Source organism: Oncorhynchus masou, unplaced genomic scaffold (genome assembly GCF_036934945.1).
Source record: "Oncorhynchus masou masou isolate Uvic2021 unplaced genomic scaffold, UVic_Omas_1.1 unplaced_scaffold_443, whole genome shotgun sequence".
Lineage (NCBI taxonomy): Eukaryota > Metazoa > Chordata > Actinopteri > Salmoniformes > Salmonidae > Oncorhynchus > Oncorhynchus masou.
In genome coordinates, this window is record NW_027010822.1 from 47110 (window position 1) to 66033 (window position 18924).

An 18924-nucleotide genomic window follows, 5' to 3' on the forward strand; every position below is an offset into this window, starting at 1 on the left:
TATGTGGACACCCCATTCAAATTAGTGGATTCAGCTATATCAGTCACACTCGTTGCTGACAGGTGTATAACATCGAGCAGACAGCCATGCAATCTCCATAGACAAACAGCGTCAGTAGAATGGCCTTACTGGAGAGCTCAGTGACCTTCAACGTGGCACTTTCATAGGATGCCGTCTTTCCAACAAGTCAGATTGTCAGATTTCTGTCCTGCTAGAGCTGCCCCCCGGTCGACTGTAAGTGCTGTTATTGTGAAGTGGAAGCGTCTAGGAGCAACAACGGCTCAGCCGCGAAGTGGTAGGCCACACAAGCTCACAGAAGGGGACCGCTGAGTGCTGAAGTGCAGAAAAATCGTCTGTCCTCGGTTGCAACAGTCGCTACCAAGTTCTAGACTGACTCTGGAAACAACTTCAGCACAAGAACTGTTCGTCGGGAGCTTCATGAAATGGGTTTCCGTGGTCGAGCAGCCGCACACAATCCTAAGATCACCACGCCCAATGCCAAGCGTCGGCTGGAGAGGTGTAAAGCTTCACCATCTGGCAGCCTGACGGACGACTCTGGAGCAGTGGAAACGCTTCACCATCTGGCAGTCTGACGGACGACTCTGGAGCAGTGGAAACGCTTCACCATCTGGCAGTCTGACGGACGACTCTGGAGCAGTGGAAACGCTTCACCATCTGGCAGTCTGACGGACGACTCTGGAGCAGTGGAAACGCTTCACCATCTGGCAGTCTGACGGACGACTCTGGAGCAGTGGAAACGCTTCACCATCTGGCAGTCTGACGGACGACTCTGGAGCAGTGGAAACGCTTCACCATCTGGCAGCCTGACGGACGACTCTGGAGCAGTGGAAACGCTTCACCATCTGGCAGCCTGACGGACGACTCTGGAGCAGTGGAAACGCTTCACCATCTGGCAGCCTGACGGACGACTCTGGAGCAGTGGAACCGCGTTCTCTGGAGTGACGAATCACGCTTCACCATCTGGCAGCCTGACGGACGACTCTGGAGCAGTGGAAACGCTTCACCATCTGGCAGTCTGACGGACGACTCTGGAGCAGTGGAAACGCTTCACCATCTGGCAGCCTGACGGACGACTCTGGAGCAGTGGAAACGCTTCACCATCTGGCAGCCTGACGGACGACTCTGGAGCAGTGGAAACGCTTCACCATCTGGCAGCCTGACGGACGACTCTGGAGCAGTGGAAATGCGTTCTCTGGAGTGATGAATCACGCTTCACCATCTGGCAGTCTTGACGGACGACTCTGGGTTTGGCAGATGCCAGGAGAACTCTACCTGCCCCAATCCATAGTGCCAACTGTAAAGTTTGGTGGAGGAGGAATAATGGTCAGAGTCTGTTTTTTATGATTCGGGCCCCTTAGTTACAGTGAAGGGAAATACAGAATACAATGATATTCTAGACAATTCTGTGCTTCCAATTTTGGAAGGTTTGTCAAGATCTGTGTGGAAGAACTTGACTGGCCTGCACAGAGCCCTGACCTCAACCCCATCAAACACCTTTGGGATTAATTGGAATGACTCTGAGCCAGGCCTAATCACCCAACATCGGTGCCAGACCTCACTAATGGTTGATGTGGAAGAACTTGACTGGCCTGCACAGAGCCCTGACCTCAACCCCATCAAACACCTTTGGGATTAATTGGAATGACTCTGAGCCAGGCCTAATCACCCAACATCGGTGCCAGACCTCACTAATGGTTGATGTGGAAGAACTTGACTGGCCTGCACAGAGCACTGACCTCAACCCCATCAAACACCTTTGGGATTAATTGGAATGACTCTGAGCCAGGCCTAATCACCCAACATCGGTGCCAGACCTCACTAATGGTTGATGTGGAAGAACTTGACTGGCCTGCACAGAGCACTGACCTCATACCCATCAAACAACTTTGGGATTAATTGGAATGACTCTGAGCCAGGCCTAATCGCCCAACATCGGTGCCAGACGTCACTAATGGTCGATGTGGAAGAACTTGACTGGCCTGCACAGAGCCCTGACCTCATACCCATCAAACACCTTTGGGATTAATTGGAATGACTCTGAGCCAGGCCTAATCACCCAACATCGGTGCCAGACCTCACTAATGGTTGATGTGGAAGAACTTGACTGGCCTGCACAGAGCCCTGACCTCAACCCCATCAGGCCTAATCGCCCGACCTCACTAATGGTCCTGTGCTGAAGGGAAGCAAGTCCCCCTGCAGCAATGTTCCTACATCGAGTGGAAAGCCTTCCCAGAAGAGTGGAGGCTGTTATAGCAGCAATGTTCCAACATCTAGTGGAAAAGCCTTCCCAGAAGAGTGGAGGCTGTTATAGCAGCAATGTTCCAACATCTAGTGGAAAGCCTTCCCAGAAGACTGGAGGCTGTTATAGCAGCAATGTTCCAACATCTAGTGGAAAGCCTTCCCAGTAGAGTGGAGGCTGTTATAGCAGCAATGTTCCAACATCTAGTGGAAAGCCTTCCCAGAAGACTGGAGGCTGTTATAGCAGCAATGTTCCAACATCTAGTGGAAAGCCTTCCCAGAAGACTGGAGGCTGTTATAGCAGCAATGTTCCAACATCTAGTGGAAAGCCTTCCCAGAAGAGTGGAGGCTGTTATAGCAGCAATGTTCCAACATCTAGTGGAAAGCCTTCCCAGAGGAGTGGAGGCTGTTATAGCAGCAATGTTCCAACATCTAGTGGATAGCCTTCCCAGAAGAGTGGAGGCTGTTATAGCAGCAATGTTCCAACATCTAGTGGAAAGCCTTCCCAGAAGAGTGGAGGCTGTTATAGCAGCAATGTTCCAACATCTAGTGGAAAGCCTTCCCAGAAGAGTGGAGGCTGTTATAGCAGCAATGTTCCAACATCTAGTGGAAAGCCTTCCCAGAAGAGTGGAGGCTGTTATAGCAGCAATGTTCCAACATCTAGTGGAAAGCCTTCCCAGAATAGTGGAGGCTGTTATAGCAGCAATGTTCCAACATCTAGTGGAAAGCCTTCCCAGAAGAGTGGAGGCTGTTATAGCAGCAATGTTCCAACATCTAGTGGAAAGCCTTCCCAGAAGAGTGGAGGCTGTTATAGCAGCAATGTTCCAACATCTAGTGGAAAGCCTTCCCAGAAGAGTGGAGGCTATTATAGCAGCAATGTTCCTACATCTAGTGGAAAGCCTTCCCAGAAGAGTGGAGGCTGTTATAGCAGCAATGTTCCAACATCTAGTGGAAAGCCTTCCCAGAAGAGTGGAGGCTGTTATAGCAGCAATGTTCCAACATCTAGTGGAAAGCCTTCCCAGAGAGTGGAGGCTGTTATAGCAGCAATGTCCCAACATCTAGTGGAAAGCCTTCCCAGAAGAGTGGAGGCTGTTACAGCAGCAATGTCCCAACATCTAGTGGAAAGCCTTCCCAGAAGAGTGGAGGCTGTTATAGCAGCAATGTTCCAACATCTAGTGGAAAGCCTTCCCAGAAGAGTGGAGGCTGTTATAGCAGCAATGTTCCAACATCTAGTGGAAAAGCCTTCCCAGAAGAGTGGAGGCTGTTATAGCAGCAATGTTCCAACATCTAGTGGAAAGCCTTCCCAGAAGAGTGGAGGCTGTTATAGCAGCAATGTTTCAACATCTAGTGGAAAGCCTTCCCAGAAGAGTGGAGGCTGTTATAGCAGCAATGTTCCAACATCTAGTGGAAAGCCTTCCCAGAAGAGTGGAGGCTGTTATAGCAGCAATGTTCCAACATCTAGTGGAAAGCCTTCCCAGAAGACTGGAGGCTGTTATAGCAGCAATGTTCCAACATCTAGTGGAAAGCGTTCCCAGAAGAGTGGAGGCTGTTATAGCAGCAATGTTCCTACATCTAGTGGAAAGCCTTCCCAGAAGAGTGGAGGCTGTTATAGCAGCAATGTTCCAACATCTAGTGGAAAGCCTTCCCAGAAGAGTGGAGGCTGTTATAGCAGCAATGTTCCAACATCTAGTGGAAAGCCTTCCCAGAGAGTGGAGGCTGTTATAGCAGCAATGTTCCAACATCTAGTGGAAAGCCTTCCCAGAAGACTGGAGGCTGTTACAGCAGCAATGTTCCAACATCTAGTGGAAAGCCTTCCCAGAAGATTGGAGGCTGTTATAGATTGGAGGCTGTTATAGCAGCAATGTTCCAACATCTAGTGGAAAGCCTTCCCAGAAGAGTGGAGGCTGTTATAGCAGCAATGTTCCAACATCTAGTGGAAAGCCTTCCCAGAAGACTGGAGGCTGTTATAGCAGCAATGTTCCAACATCTAGTGGAAAGCCTTCCCAGAAGAGTGGAGGCTGTTATAGCAGCAATGTTCCAACATCTAGTGGAAAGCCTTCCCAGAAGAGTGGAGGCTGTTATAGCAGCAATGTTCCAACATCTAGTGGAAAAGCCTTCCCAGAAGAGTGGAGGCTGTTATAGCAGCAATGTTCCAACATCTAGTGGAAAGCCTTCCCAGAAGAGTGGAGGCTGTTATAGCAGCAATGTTTCAACATCTAGTGGAAAGCCTTCCCAGAAGAGTGGAGGCTGTTATAGCAGCAATGTTCCAACATCTAGTGGAAAGCCTTCCCAGAAGAGTGGAGGCTGTTATAGCAGCAATGTTCCAACATCTAGTGGAAAGCCTTCCCAGAAGACTGGAGGCTGTTATAGCAGCAATGTTCCAACATCTAGTGGAAAGCGTTCCCAGAAGAGTGGAGGCTGTTATAGCAGCAATGTTCCTACATCTAGTGGAAAGCCTTCCCAGAAGAGTGGAGGCTGTTATAGCAGCAATGTTCCAACATCTAGTGGAAAGCCTTCCCAGAAGAGTGGAGGCTGTTATAGCAGCAATGTTCCAACATCTAGTGGAAAGCCTTCCCAGAGAGTGGAGGCTGTTATAGCAGCAATGTTCCAACATCTAGTGGAAAGCCTTCCCAGAAGACTGGAGGCTGTTACAGCAGCAATGTTCCAACATCTAGTGGAAAGCCTTCCCAGAAGATTGGAGGCTGTTATAGATTGGAGGCTGTTATAGCAGCAATGTTCCAACATCTAGTGGAAAGCCTTCCCAGAAGAGTGGAGGCTGTTATAGCAGCAATGTTCCAACATCTAGTGGAAAGCCTTCCCAGAAGACTGGAGGCTGTTATAGCAGCAATGTTCCAACATCTAGTGGAAAGCCTTCCCAGAAGAGTGGGGGCTGTTATAGCAGCAATGTCCAAACATCTAGTGGAAAGTCTTCCCAGAAGAGTGGAGGCTGTTATAGCAGCAATGTCCCAACATCTAGTGGAAAGCCTTCCCAGAAGACTGGAGGCTGTTACAGCAGCAATGTTCCAACATCTAGTGGAAAGCCTTCCCAGAAGATTGGAGGCTGTTATAGATTGGAGGCTGTTATAGCAGCAATGTTCCAACATCTAGTGGAAAGCCTTCCCAGAAGAGTGGAGGCTGTTATAGCAACAATGTTCCAACATCTAGTGGAAAGCCTTCCCAGAAGAGTGGAGGCTGTTATAGCAGCAATGTCCCAACATCTAGTGGAAAGCCTTCCCAGAAGAGTGGAGGCTGTTATAGCAGCAATGTCCCAACATCTAGTGGAAAGCCTTCCCAGAAGACTGGAGGCTGTTACAGCAGCAATGTTCCAACATCTAGTGGAAAGCCTTCCCAGAAGATTGGAGGCTGTTATAGATTGGAGGCTGTTATAGCAGCAATGTTCCAACATCTAGTGGAAAGCCTTCCCAGAAGAGTGGAGGCTGTTATAGCAACAATGTTCCAACATCTAGTGGAAAGCCTTCCCAGAAGAGTGGAGGCTGTTACAGCAACAATGTTCCAACATCTAGTGGAAAGCTTTCCCAGAAGACTGGAGGCTGTTATAGCAGCAATGTTCCAACATCTCGTGAAAAGCCTTCCCAGAAGAGTGGAGGCTGTTATAGCAGCAATGTTCCTACATCTAGTGGAAAGCCTTCCCAGAGAGTGGAGGCTTTTAAAGCAGCAATGTTCCTACATCCAGTGGAAAGCCTTCCCAGAAGAGTGTAGGCTGTTATAGCAGCAAAGGGGAACCAACTCCATATTATTGGAATGAGATGTTCGATGAGTAGGTGTCTACATACTTTTGGTCATGTAGTGTAGCTCCGCACTGACATGATTGGTTGACGGTAGGTAGGGGTGGTACATCCTGTATAACCACAAACTCACTTCCTTGACGACTTCCTTCACAATAGCTCTGCTCTGCTCTGCTATGCTATGCTATGTTATACTATGCTCTGGTATGCTCTGCTCTGCTATGCTCTGCTATGCTATGCTCTGCTATGCTATGCTCTGCTATGCTATGCTATGCTCTGGTATGCTATGCTATGCTATGCTCCGCTAAACTCAGGAAGTATGAAAGCCCTGACGTCTGCGGAGGTTGCATCGCAGTAATGCTGTCGGATTGACCACACAAGGTACAACCCAGTGGTTAAAGTGGACTATAGCGCCTCCATGTTCTCCTGTTCGTTACCTGTCACAAAATACCAATAGATTTAGGAATAAGAGTCATTTAATAGGATCTCTATGTAAAATACTACATCTAAAATCCAATCCCCTAGTGATACTAAAGTGAACTTAGTTCCACTGAAAGCACTGAGTACAACAGCAACGACACAACCAGCAAACCTAAGAAGCAGCTTGCTCTGGAGGTACATTCAGGTCCCTTGGTCTTGGTTAGCGGTGTTGCTAGATGGCAGTGGTCTTGGTTAGCGGTGTTGCTAGATGGCAGTGGTCTTGGTTAGCGGTGTTGCTAGATGGCAGTGGTCTTGGTTAGCGGTGTTGCTAGATGGCAGTGGTCTTGGTTAGCGGTGTTGCTAGATGGCAGTGGTCTTGGTTAGCGGTGTTGCTAGATGGCAGTGGTCTTGGTTAGCGGTGTTGCTAGATGGCAGTGGTCTTGGTTAGCGGTGTTGCTAAATGTCAGTGGTCTTGGTTAGTGGTGTTGCTAGATGGCACTGGTCTTGGTTAGCGGTGTTGCTAGATGGCAGTGGTCTTGGTTAGCGGTGTTGCTAGATGGCAGTGGTCTTGGTTAGCGGTGTTGCTAGATGGCAGTGGTTTTGGTTAGTGAGGTTGCTAGATGGCAGTGGTCTTGGTTAGCGGTGTTGCTAGATGGCAGTGGTCTTGGTTAGCGGTGTTGCTAGATGGCAGTGGTCTTGGTTAGCGGTGTTGATAGATGGCAGTGGTCTTGGTTAGTGAGGTTGCTAGATTGCAGTGGTCTTGGTTAGAGGTGTTGCTAGATGGCAGTGGTCTTGGTTAGCGAGGTTGCTAGATGGCAGTGGTCTTGGTTAGCGAGGTTGCTAGATGGCAGTGGTCTTGGTTAGCGGTGTTGCTAGATGGCAGTGGTCTTGGTTAGCGAGGTTGCTAGATGGCAGTGGTCTTGGTTAGCGGTGTTGCTAGATGGCAGTGGTCTTGGTTAGCGGTGTTGCTATATGGTAGTAGTCTTGGTTAGCGGTGTTGCTAGATGGCAGTGGTCTTGGTTAGCGATTTTGCTAAATGTCAGTGGTCTTGGTTAGCGGTGTTGCTGGATGGCAGTGGCCTTGGTTAGCGGTGTTGCTAGATGGCAGTGGTCTTGGTTAGCTGTGTTGCTAGATGGCAGTGGTCTTGGTTAGCGGTGTTGCTAGATGGCAGTGGTCTTGGTTAGCGGTGTTGCTAGATGGCAGTGGTCTTGGTTAGCGGTGTTGCTAGATGGCAGTGGTCTTGGTTAGCGGTGTTGCTAGATGGTGGTAGTCTTGGTTAGCGGTGTTGCTAGATTGCAGTGGTCTTGGTTAGCGGTGTTGCTAAATGTCAGTGGTCTTGGTTAGCGGTGTTGCTAGATGGCACTGGTCTTGGTTAGCGGTGTTGCTAGGTGGCAGTGGTCTTGGTTAGCGGTGTTGCTAGATGGTAGTGGTCTTGGTTAGCGGTGTTGCTAGATGGCAGTGGTCTTGGTTAGCGGTGTTGCTAGATGGCAGTGGTCTTGGTTAGTGAGGTTGCTAGATGGCAGTGGTCTTGGTTAGCGGTGTTGCTAGATGGCAGTGGTCTTGGTTAGAGGTGTTGCTAGATGGCAGTGGTCTTGGTTAGCGAGGTTGCTAGATGGCAGTGGTCTTGGTTAGCGAGGTTGCTAGATGGCAGTGGTCTTGGTTAGCGGTGTTGCTAGATGGCAGTGGTCTTGGTTAGCGAGGTTGCTATATGGCAGTGGTCTTGGTTAGCGGTGTTGCTATATGGTAGCGGTGTTGCTAGATGGCAGTGGTCTTGGTTAGCGATTTTGCTAAATGTCAGTGGTCTTGGTTAGCGGTGTTGCTGGATGGCAGTGGCCTTGGTTAGCGGTGTTGCTAGATGGCAGTGGTCTTGGTTAGCGGTGTTGCTAGATGGCAGTGGTCTTGGTTAGCGGTGTTGCTAGATGGCAGTGGTCTTGGTTAGAGGTTTTGCTAGATGGCAGTGGTCTTGGTTAGCGGTGTTGCTAGATGGCAGTGGTCTTGGTTAGCGGTGTTGCTAGATGGTAGTAGTCTTGGTTAGCGGTGTTGCTAGATGGCAGTGGTCTTGGTTAGCGGTTTTGCTAGATGGCAGTGGTCTTGGTTAGTGGTTTTGCTAGATGGCAGTGGTCTTGGTTAGCGGGTCTTGGTTAGCGATGTTGCTAGATGGTAGTAGTCTTGGTTAGCGGGTCTTGGTTAGCGATGTTGCTAGATGGCAGTGGTCTTGGTTAGCGGTGTTGCTAGATGGCAGTGGTCTTGGTTAGCGGTGTTGATAGATGGCAGTGGTCTTGGTTAGCGGTGTTGCTAGATGGCAGTGGTCTTGGTTAGCGGTGTTGCTAAATGGCAGTGGTCTTGGTTAGCGGTGTTGCTAGATGGCAGTGGTCTTGGTTAGCGGTGTTGCTAGATGGCAGTGGTCTTGGTTAGCGGTGTTGCTAGATGGCAGTGGTCTTGGTTAGCGGTGTTGCTAGATGGCAGTGGTCTTGGTTAGCGGTGTTGCTAGATGGCAGTGGTCTTGGTTAGCGGTGTTGCTAGATGGCAGTGGTCTTGGTTAGTGGTGTTGCTAGATGGCAGTGGTCTTGGTTAGCGGTGTTGCTAGATGGCAGTGGTCTTGGTTAGTGAGGTTGCTAGATGGCAGTGGTCTTGGTTAGCGGTGTTGCTAGATGGCAGTGGTCTTGGTTAGAGGTGTTGCTAGATGGCAGTGGTCTTGGTTAGCGAGGTTGCTAGATGGCAGTGGTCTTGGTTAGCGAGGTTGCTAGATGGCAGTGGTCTTGGTTAGCGGTGTTGCTAGATGGCAGTGGTCTTGGTTAGCGAGGTTGCTAGATGGCAGTGGTCTTGGTTAGCGGTGTTGCTATATGGTAGTAGTCTTGGTTAGCGGTGTTGCTAGATGGCAGTGGTCTTGGTTAGCGATTTTGCTAAATGTCAGTGGTCTTGGTTAGCGGTGTTGCTGGATGGCAGTGGCCTTGGTTAGCGGTGTTGCTAGATGGCAGTGGTCTTGGTTAGCGGTGTTGCTAGATGGCAGTGGTCTTGGTTAGCGGTGTTGCTAGATGGCAGTGGTCTTGGTTAGAGGTTTTGCTAGATGGCAGTGGTCTTGGTTAGCGGTGTTGCTAGATGGCAGTGGTCTTGGTTAGCGGTGTTGCTAGATGGTAGTAGTCTTGGTTAGCGGTGTTGCTAGATGGCAGTGGTCTTGGTTAGCGATTTTGCTAGATGGCAGTGGTCTTGGTTAGCGGGTCTTGGTTAGCGATGTTGCTAGATGGTAGTAGTCTTGGTTAGCGGGTCTTGGTTAGCGATGTTGCTAGATGGCAGTGGTCTGGTTAGCGCTGTTGCTAGATGGAAGTGGTCTTGGTTAGCGAGGTTGCTAGATGGCAGTGGTCTTGGTTAGCGAGGTTGCTATACGGCAGTGGTCTTGGTTAGCGAGGTTGCTATACGGCAGTGGTCTTGGTTAGCGAGGTTGCTATACGGCAGTGGTCTTGGTTAGCGAGGTTGCTATACGGCAGTAGTCTTGGTTAGCGAGGTTGCTATACGGCAGTGCCAGTAGATGACCAGTAGACGGCAGAAAGTGCCTAGTAACAGCAACAGTCTCTCATCTCTCTGTGTGGAATAGGAAGCATCAATAGTAAACAGGAAGTGACGGCTGCTTAGCTGTTCCCCCCTATCCCTCCAATCGTCCTCCCTCCTCTGCCCTTCCTCTCCCCTCCCTCTGTTCTCCAGACTGAATATAGAACAGTGACGATGTTGATGGCCTGGAGTGTCGTGCAGACTGTGTTTTCGGTTTCCTTTGAGGATGTGTGTGTGTGTGTGTGTGTGTGTGTGTGTGTGTGTGTGTGTGTGTGTGTGTGTGTGTGTGTGTGTGTGTGTGTGTGTGTCTGTGTGTGTGTGTGTGTGTGTGTGTGTGTGTGTGTGTGTGTGTGTGTGTGTGTGTGATGGAGATAGCAGGGTAGACAGGCTGTATTGAGGCAGAGGGGCTATGAACAAAAGGTCTAGTGCTGCAGGAAGGACAGAGCAGAGAGAGAGATGGAGAGAGAAGAGAGAGATAGTGGAGGGGAGAGAGAGAGAGGGGAAGAGTAGAGAAAGAAAGGAGAGAGCAGGGGGAGAGTGAGAGAGAGGAGAGAAAGAGAAGGAAACAGTGGGAGGAGAGAGAGGAAAGGAAAGGAAGGATAGAGTAGTGAGAGGAAGAGAGTGCCAGAACGAGAGTGCAGCTAAATCTCTCAAAGCTCAGTCAATAACACAAAGGGCTCTTAGAAAACAAACCCTTCTGCACTGTCAGAACCCTTCTACACTGTCAGAACCCATATACACTGTCAGAACCCTTCTACACTGTCAGAACCCTTCTACACTGTCAGAACCCTTCTACACTGTCAGAACCCATATACACTGTCAGAACCCTTCTACACTGTTAGAACCCTTCTACACTGTCAGAACCCTTCTACACTGTCAGAACCCTTCTACACTGTCAGAACCCTTCTACACTGTCAGAACCCATATACACTGTCAGAACCCTTCTACACTGTTAGAACCCTTCTACACTGTCAGAACCCTTCTACACTGTCAGGACCCTTCTACACTGTCAGAACCCTTCTACACTATGTCAGGATCCTTCTACACTGTCAGGACCCTTCTACACTGTCAGGACCCTTCTACACTGTCAGAACCCTTCTACACTATGTCAGAACCCTTCTACACTGTCAGAACCCTTCTACACTATGTCAGGATCCTTCTACACTGTCAGGACCCTTCTACACTGTCAGGACCCTTCTACACTGTCAGAACCCTTCTACACTGTCAGAACCCTTCTACACTGTCAGAACCCTTCTACACTGTCAGAACCCTTCTACACTGTCAGAACCCTTCTACACTGTCAGAACCCTTCTACACTGTCAGAACCCTTCTACACTGTTAGAACCCTTCTACACTGTCAGAACCCTTCTCCACTGTCAGAACCCTTCTACACTGTCAGGACCCTTCTACACTGTCAGAACCCTTCTCCACTGTCAGAACCCTTCTCCACTGCCAGAACCCTTCTACACTATGTCAGGACCCTTCTACACTGTCAGGACCCTTCTACACTATGTCAGAACCCTTCTACACTGTCAGAACCCTTCTACACTGTCAGAACCCTTCTACACTGTCAGAACCCTTCTACACTGTCAGGACCCTTCTACACTGTCAGAACCCTTCTACACTGTCAGAACCCTTCTACACTATGTCAGAACCCTTCTACACTGTCAGAACCCTTCTACACTGTCAGGACCCTTCTACACTGTCAGAACCCTTCTACACTGTTAGAATCCTTCTACACTGTCAGAACCCTTCTACACTGTCAGAACCCTTCTACACTGTCAGAACCCTTCTACACTGTTAGAATCCTTCTACACTGTCAGAACCCTTCTACACTGTCAGAACCCTTCTACACTGTCAGAACCCTTCTACACTATATAATGACCCTTCTACACTGTCAGAACCCTTCTACACTGTCAGAACCCTTCTACACTATGTCAGGACCCTTCTACACTGTCAGAACCCTTCTACACTGTCAGAACCCTTCTACACTATGTCAGAACCCTTCTACACTGTCAGAACCCTTCTACACTGTCAGGACCCTTCTACACTGTCAGAACCCTTCTACACTATATAATGACCCTTCTACACTGTCAGAACCCTTCTACACTGTCAGAACCCTTCTACACTATATAATGACCCTTCTACACTGTCAGAACCCTTCTACACTGTCAGAACCCTTCTACACTGTCAGAACCCTTCTACACTATGTCAGAACCCTTCTACACTGTCAGAACCCTTCTACACTGTCAGAACCCTTCTACACTGTCAGGACCCTTCTACACTGTCAGAACCCTTCTACACTATATAATGACCCTTCTACACTGTCAGGACCCTTCTACACTGTCAGAACCCTTCTACACTGTCAGAACCCTTCTACACTGTCAGAACCCTTCTACACTGTCAGGACCCTTCTACACTGTCAGAACCCTTCTACACTGTCAGGACCCTTCTACACTGTCAGAACCCTTCTACACTGTCAGAACCCTTCTACACTATATAATGACCCTTCTACACTGTCAGAACCCTTCTACACTGTCAGAACCCTTCTACACTATGTCAGGACCCTTCTAGACAATGTCAGGCTGGTTTGGCCTTTGGTGAATGGTGTTACAGCGTAGTGATGTCGAAAGCTTCTAGTGTCAGTTCCTCATCCTGACAGTGAGTTTAGCTCAGAGCTCAGCAGAGGTTATGTCCCCTGTGTCACCACAGTATGGTCTTAACAGAATCTGTGCTTCTTCCCTGTGGTGCATTTCCTGTTCTTGTTGCCATCCAATATGATTATTCAGAGCCATACAGCTGCACCCGCACGTTCTGTAACTTTGTGTTTCCTATTCCAAGTCTAATAATTAGCGTGAAGAGAAACCACGTGTTGTTTATAAACTAGCGGCTGGATTGGGATTGAAATGATACTGAGGCATCTCGGTGAAAAACACAAACGTGACCTCACTGTCTACTGGAACTAGAATGTTGTTTTCTTCTGTTTTTCAGGTTGGTGGAAGATGAGCGGTCCTCTGCTGTATGCCACTTCCTACAACACCCCGCGGTTTCCCATCCCACGACCCCTGGAGACCTCCTCGACAAGCCACGGGAGACCTCCTCGACAAGCCACGGGAGACCTCCTCGACAAGCCACGGGAGACCTCCTCGACAAGCCACGGGAGACCTCCTCGACAAGCCACGGGAGACCTCCTCACCAAGCCACGGGAGAAAAACACCATCGCTGTCTTTTACCTCTGAGACGAGGAACGGATGAAATACACAATGGATAAGATGAGGAAACCTGACTCACTGGAGGACAGGTCTCTGACATGCCTTTCCATTAGGGACAACATCACCTGACAGGATATAGAATACACCTGGACAACATCACTGACAGGATATAGAATACACCTGGACAACATCACTGACAGGATATAGAATACACCTGGACAACATCACTGACAGGATATAGAATACACCTGGACAACATCACTGACAGGATATAGAATACACCTGGACAACATCACTGACAGGATATAGAATACACCTGGACAACATCACCTGACAGGATATAGAATACACCTGGACAACATCACTGACAGGATATAGAATACACCTGGACAACATCACCGACAGGATATAGAATACACCTGGACAACATCACTGACAGGATATAGAATACACCTGGACAACATCACTGACAGGATATAGAATACACCTGGACAACATCACCTGACAGGATATAGAATACACCTGGACAACATCACCGACAGGATATAGAATACACCTGGACAACATCACTGACAGGATATAGAATACACCACATGGACATTGTGTCTGACACAGATTTAACTGTGTGGACAACATTACTGACATAGATTCAAACCAGGTGGACATCAATCTGTCTGGTATGGACAGGAGACAGCCTCACTGCTCTGATGACCTGCAGAGAGGAGAGGAGACAAACAGACAGAGATTTAAACCAGGTGGACAACAATCTGTCTGGTATGGACAGGAGACAGCCTCACTGATCTGATGACCTGCAGAGAGGAGAGGAGACAGCAGCACTGATCTGATGACCTGCAGAGAGGAGAGGAGACAGCCTCACTGCTCTGATGACCTGCAGAGAGGAGAGGAGACAAACAGACAGAGGTACAGAAGACGTTACTTGAATCACCTTCCACAACACATGACTAATGACATTTGTAAACCCACTGATCGTGGTGCCCTTTGTTCAATGTAATTCAACATGACCCCGGGACAACACACTCCTTCTAAGGCTGAGAAACAGGTGTATGGAAAAATGTATGACAGGTCATGACGACATACGATGTATGTAGACATTGAATAATGTTCTGTATAGATATGACATCAATAAGACGAGCTTCTGTATGTAAACATTAAATAATGTAATGTATAGATATGACATCAATAAGACGAGGTTCTGTATGTAAACATCGAATCATATCATGTTCAATACTAAAACAAATTCTTGAAAACATGTACAGCTTGTAAACCAGAAATGAAGACAGACCATAGTTTTAATTCTGTGTCAACAAACTGTTCTAAAAATACCTATCTGTTCTTCTCAGCTCTGTTGACTCGTGGAGTTATTGCATTGTTAAATCTCTATTTTTTTAAGGTATGATATAAATATATGTTTTATATGAAACGGGATTGGTTTAAAACTGGAGATTTTATTTAATAGATTTATAACATTCAATTGTGTTTTTTTTACATTTTTTTATGTTGAAAAATGTTTTGCTTTGATGAGAACCTTTCAGGCAGGTAGAGGGTGACTAAAACAAAATGGCTTCCTTTCAAAACAATCATGTTCCGTGTTCATGTGCTCATCGGAACTTGGAACTTCCCGACCTGCTGACCGGTTGTGGTTATTAAACACGTGCCGCGTTCAACCAGTTAGAAAGTCTGAATTTCCTAGTTTCTGACTAGCAAGTGAACACGACATTAAACCCCTATTTTCCGGCGCAGGGATATGACGTCATCAGTATGAATCTGCTGCAGGTGTTTTGACGAATGTTCATATGTTTATTTTTTAATAATTTCAATTATTGATTGATTGTTTTTGATCAGAATGCTGTATCACTGTTAATTGATCACTGTTAATTGATCACTGTTAATTGATTGAAGGCATCTACCTCAGTGTCCGCGTCACGTTTAGTTTTCAACAGCAGCTGTAACCTCTGGGTCGTGTTCCAAGTGAAGAAAACAGGGAGGTGACAACCTTGAGTTGTCCAATAAGAAAGACTGATTTTCATTTTTTTCCCCATGGCAAAACAGTTTGGTACGCGAGCTTGAATGACTGGTTTTCAGACCATGTTTCTATGTTAACTATGGTGACTACGTCACCCAGTGTCACCCCATGTAACCATGGTTACTACGTCACCCCGTGTCAACCCGTGTAACCATGGTTACTACGTCACCCAGTGTCACCCCGTGTAACTATGGTTACTACGTCACCCCGTGTTAACTACGTCACCCAGTGTCACCCCGTGTAACTATGGTTACTACATCACCCCGTGTAACTATGGTCACTACGTCACCCCTTGTTAACTACGTCGCCCAGTGTCACCCCGTGTAACTATGGTTACTACGTCAACCAGTGTTAACTACGTCACACCGTGTCACCCCGTGTAACTATGGTTACTACGTCATCCCGTGTTAACTACGTCACCCAGTGTCACCCCATGTAACCATGGTTACTACGTCACCCCGTGTCAACCCGTGTAACCATGGTTACTACGTCACCCAGTGTCACCCCGTGTAACTATGGTTACTATGGCACCCCGTGTTAACTACGTCACCCAGTGTCACCCCGTGTAACTATGGTTACTACATCACCCCGTGTAACTATGGTCACTACGTCACCCCTTGTTAACTACGTCGCCCAGTGTCACCCCGTGTAACTATGGTTACTACGTCAACCAGTGTTAACTACGTCACACCGTGTCCCGTGTAACTATGGTTACTACGTCACCCCGTGTTAACTACGTCACCCAGTGTCACCCCATGTAACCATGGTTACTACGTCACCCAGTGTCACCCCGTGTAACTATGGTTACTACGTCACCCTGTGTGACTATGGTCACTACGTCACCCCGTGTTAACTACGTCGCCCAGTGTCACCCCGTGTAACTATGGTTACTACATCACCCCGTGTTAACTACGTCACCCCGTGTCACCCCGTGTAACTACGGTTACTACGCCAACCAGTGTTAACTACGTCACCCCGTGTCACCCCGTGTAACTATGGTTACTACGTCATCCCGTGTTAACTACGTCACCCAGTGTCAGGCCCAGTTAAAACAACCTGTAATGCCCTGTTCCATGCACCATTGGGATAACCCTACTGTCTGACCTGGACTGCAGTACAACATATAATATAGTGTAGGGATCTCATCACAACAACGCAGTCAGATGTACTGGTATAGATATCACCACCCAGTCAGATGTACTGGTGTAGATATCACCATCAACCCAGCCAGATGGTATAGATATCACCACCCAGTCAGATGTACTGGTATAGATATCACCACCCTGTCAGATGTACTGGTATAGATATCACCACCCAGTCAGATGTACTGGTATAGATATCACCACCCAGTCAGATGGTATAGATATCACCACCCAGTCAGATGTACTGGTATAGATACCACCACCCAGTCAGATGTACTGGTATAGATATCACCACCCAGTCAGATGTACTGGTATAGATACCACCACCCAGTCAGATGGTATAGATATCACCACCCAGTCAGATGGTATAGATATCACCACCCAGTCAGATGGTATAGATATCACCACCCAGTCAGATGTACTGGTATAGATATCACCACCCAGTCAGATGGTATAGATATCACCACCCAGTCAGATGGTATAGATATCACCACCCAGTCAGATGGTATAGATATCACCACCCAGTCAGATGGTATAGATATCACCACCCAGTCAGATGTACTGGTATAGATATCACCACCCAGTCAGATGTACTGGTATAGATACCACCACCCGGTCAGATGTACTGGTATAGATATCACCATCAACTGGGGCAGTAGGGGGCAGTAGGGGCAGTATGGGCAGTAGGGGCAGTATGGGGCAGTAGGGGCAGTATGGAGCAGTAGGGGCAGTATGGGGCAGTATGGGCAGTATGGGGCAGTAGGGGCAGTATGGGGCAGTATGGGGCAGTATGGGCAGTATGGGGCAGTATGGGGCAGTAGGGGCAGTATGGGGCAGTATGGGTCAGTAGGGGGCAGTATGGGGCAGTATGGGCAGTATGGAGCAGTATGGGCAGTATGGGGCAGTATGGTTCAGTAGGGGGCAGTATGGGGCCATATGGGGCCGTATGGGGCAGTATGGGGCAGTAGGGGGCAGTATGGGGCAGTATGGGGCCATATGGGGCAGTATGGGCAGTATGGGGCAGTAGGGGGCAGTATGGGGCAGTATGGGGCAGTAGGGGGCAGTATGGGCAGTATGGGGCAGTATGGGGCCGTATGGGGCAGTAGGGGGCAGTATGGGGCAGTAGGGGCATTGCAGGTCACAAATGGCGAGAACGAGAAAGAACGGGTCGGGATCATAACATAGTGGAAACACAAATATTCACTTCACTGTGCAGAGTCTCTTCACGCCATCCCCCACCTACTGACCCCATCTCCCTCCCAGCATTGAGCTATCCCACTGACCCCATCTCCCTCCCCAGCATTGAGCCATCTCACACCCATCTCCCTCCCCAGCATTGAGCCATCTCACACCCATCTCCCTCCCCAGCATTGAGCCTCAGAGGGTTGGAACAGGCTAGCTAGCCAGGTCAGAGCTCATTACCAGCTAACTGCACAGCAGGCTGACCACAGGGGTCTATATGTGTCTCTCAGTGTGACCCTGCCAAACTCTCCATCACAACAGCCGCTAGGCTAGTTAGGAGAAACAAGTTATTTTGATAAGGAGGGTATCAACAGGTTTGGATCATTGATTCTGACTGGAGATAAGATGCTTTTCTTATGATTTTTAAGTTCATATGATTGTTGCCATTGTTGCCATTATTTCCTCTTTAATTTGTGATCTATTGTTGATGAATAAATATTTTATTATTATTGATTGTTGATATTTTCATGAGGCGGCTGCATGCGTGTGTGTGTGTGTTGATGCTTGTTGAATGTATATCACAGAGGAACAGTGACACTACCCATGGTTCCTTGCTCCATCTTGACAATTCTCTCTCTCTCTCTCTCTCTCTCTCTCTCTCTCTCTCCCTCTCTCAATTCATTTCAAGGGGATTTATTGGCATGGGAAACATATGTTAACATTGCCAAAGCAAGTGGAGTAGATAATATACAAAAGTGAAATAAACAATAACAATGAACAGTAAACATGACACTCACAGAAGTTCCAAAAGAATAAAGACATTTCAAATGTCATATGTCTATATACAGTGTTGTAATGATGTACAAATTGTTAAAGTACAAAAGAAAAAATAAATAAACATAAATAAGGATTGTATTTACAATGGTGTTTGTTCTTCACTGGTTGCCCTTTTCTCGCGGCAACAGGTCATAAATCTTGCTGCTGCTTTGTCACACTGTGGAATTTCACCCAGTAGATATGGGAGTTTATCAAAATTGGATTTGTTTTCTAATTCTTTGTAGATCTGTGTAATCTGAGGGAAATATGTGTCTCTAATATGGTCATACATTGGGCAGGAGGTTAGGAACTGCAGCTCAGTTTCCACCACATTTTGTGGGCAGTGAGAACATAGCCTGTCTTCTCTTGAGAGCCATGTCTGCCTACGGCGGCCTTTCTCAATAGCAAGGCTATGCTCACTGAGTCTGTACATAGTCAAAGCTTTCCTTAAGTTTGGGTTAGTCACAGTGGTCAGGTATTCTGCCACTGTGTACTCTCTGTTTAGGGCAAAATAGCATTCTAGATTGCTCTGTTTTTTAGTTAATTATTACTCCGAA

The 18924-nt window shown here is 47.9% G+C and overlaps 1 protein-coding gene across 1 annotated transcript in view; it reads left to right on the top strand.

Moving 5' to 3' along the window:
- The window catches only part of LOC135535088 (shaker-related potassium channel tsha2-like), a 28922-nt gene extending 15519 nt beyond the window's left edge, over positions 1-13403 (top strand). The window contains exon 2 of the mRNA XM_064961812.1: positions 12963-13403. The gene's annotated coding sequence lies outside the window, so the exon portion shown is untranslated. The remainder of the gene's footprint in view (positions 1-12962) is intronic.
- The last annotated feature ends 5521 nt before the right edge of the window (positions 13404-18924 follow it).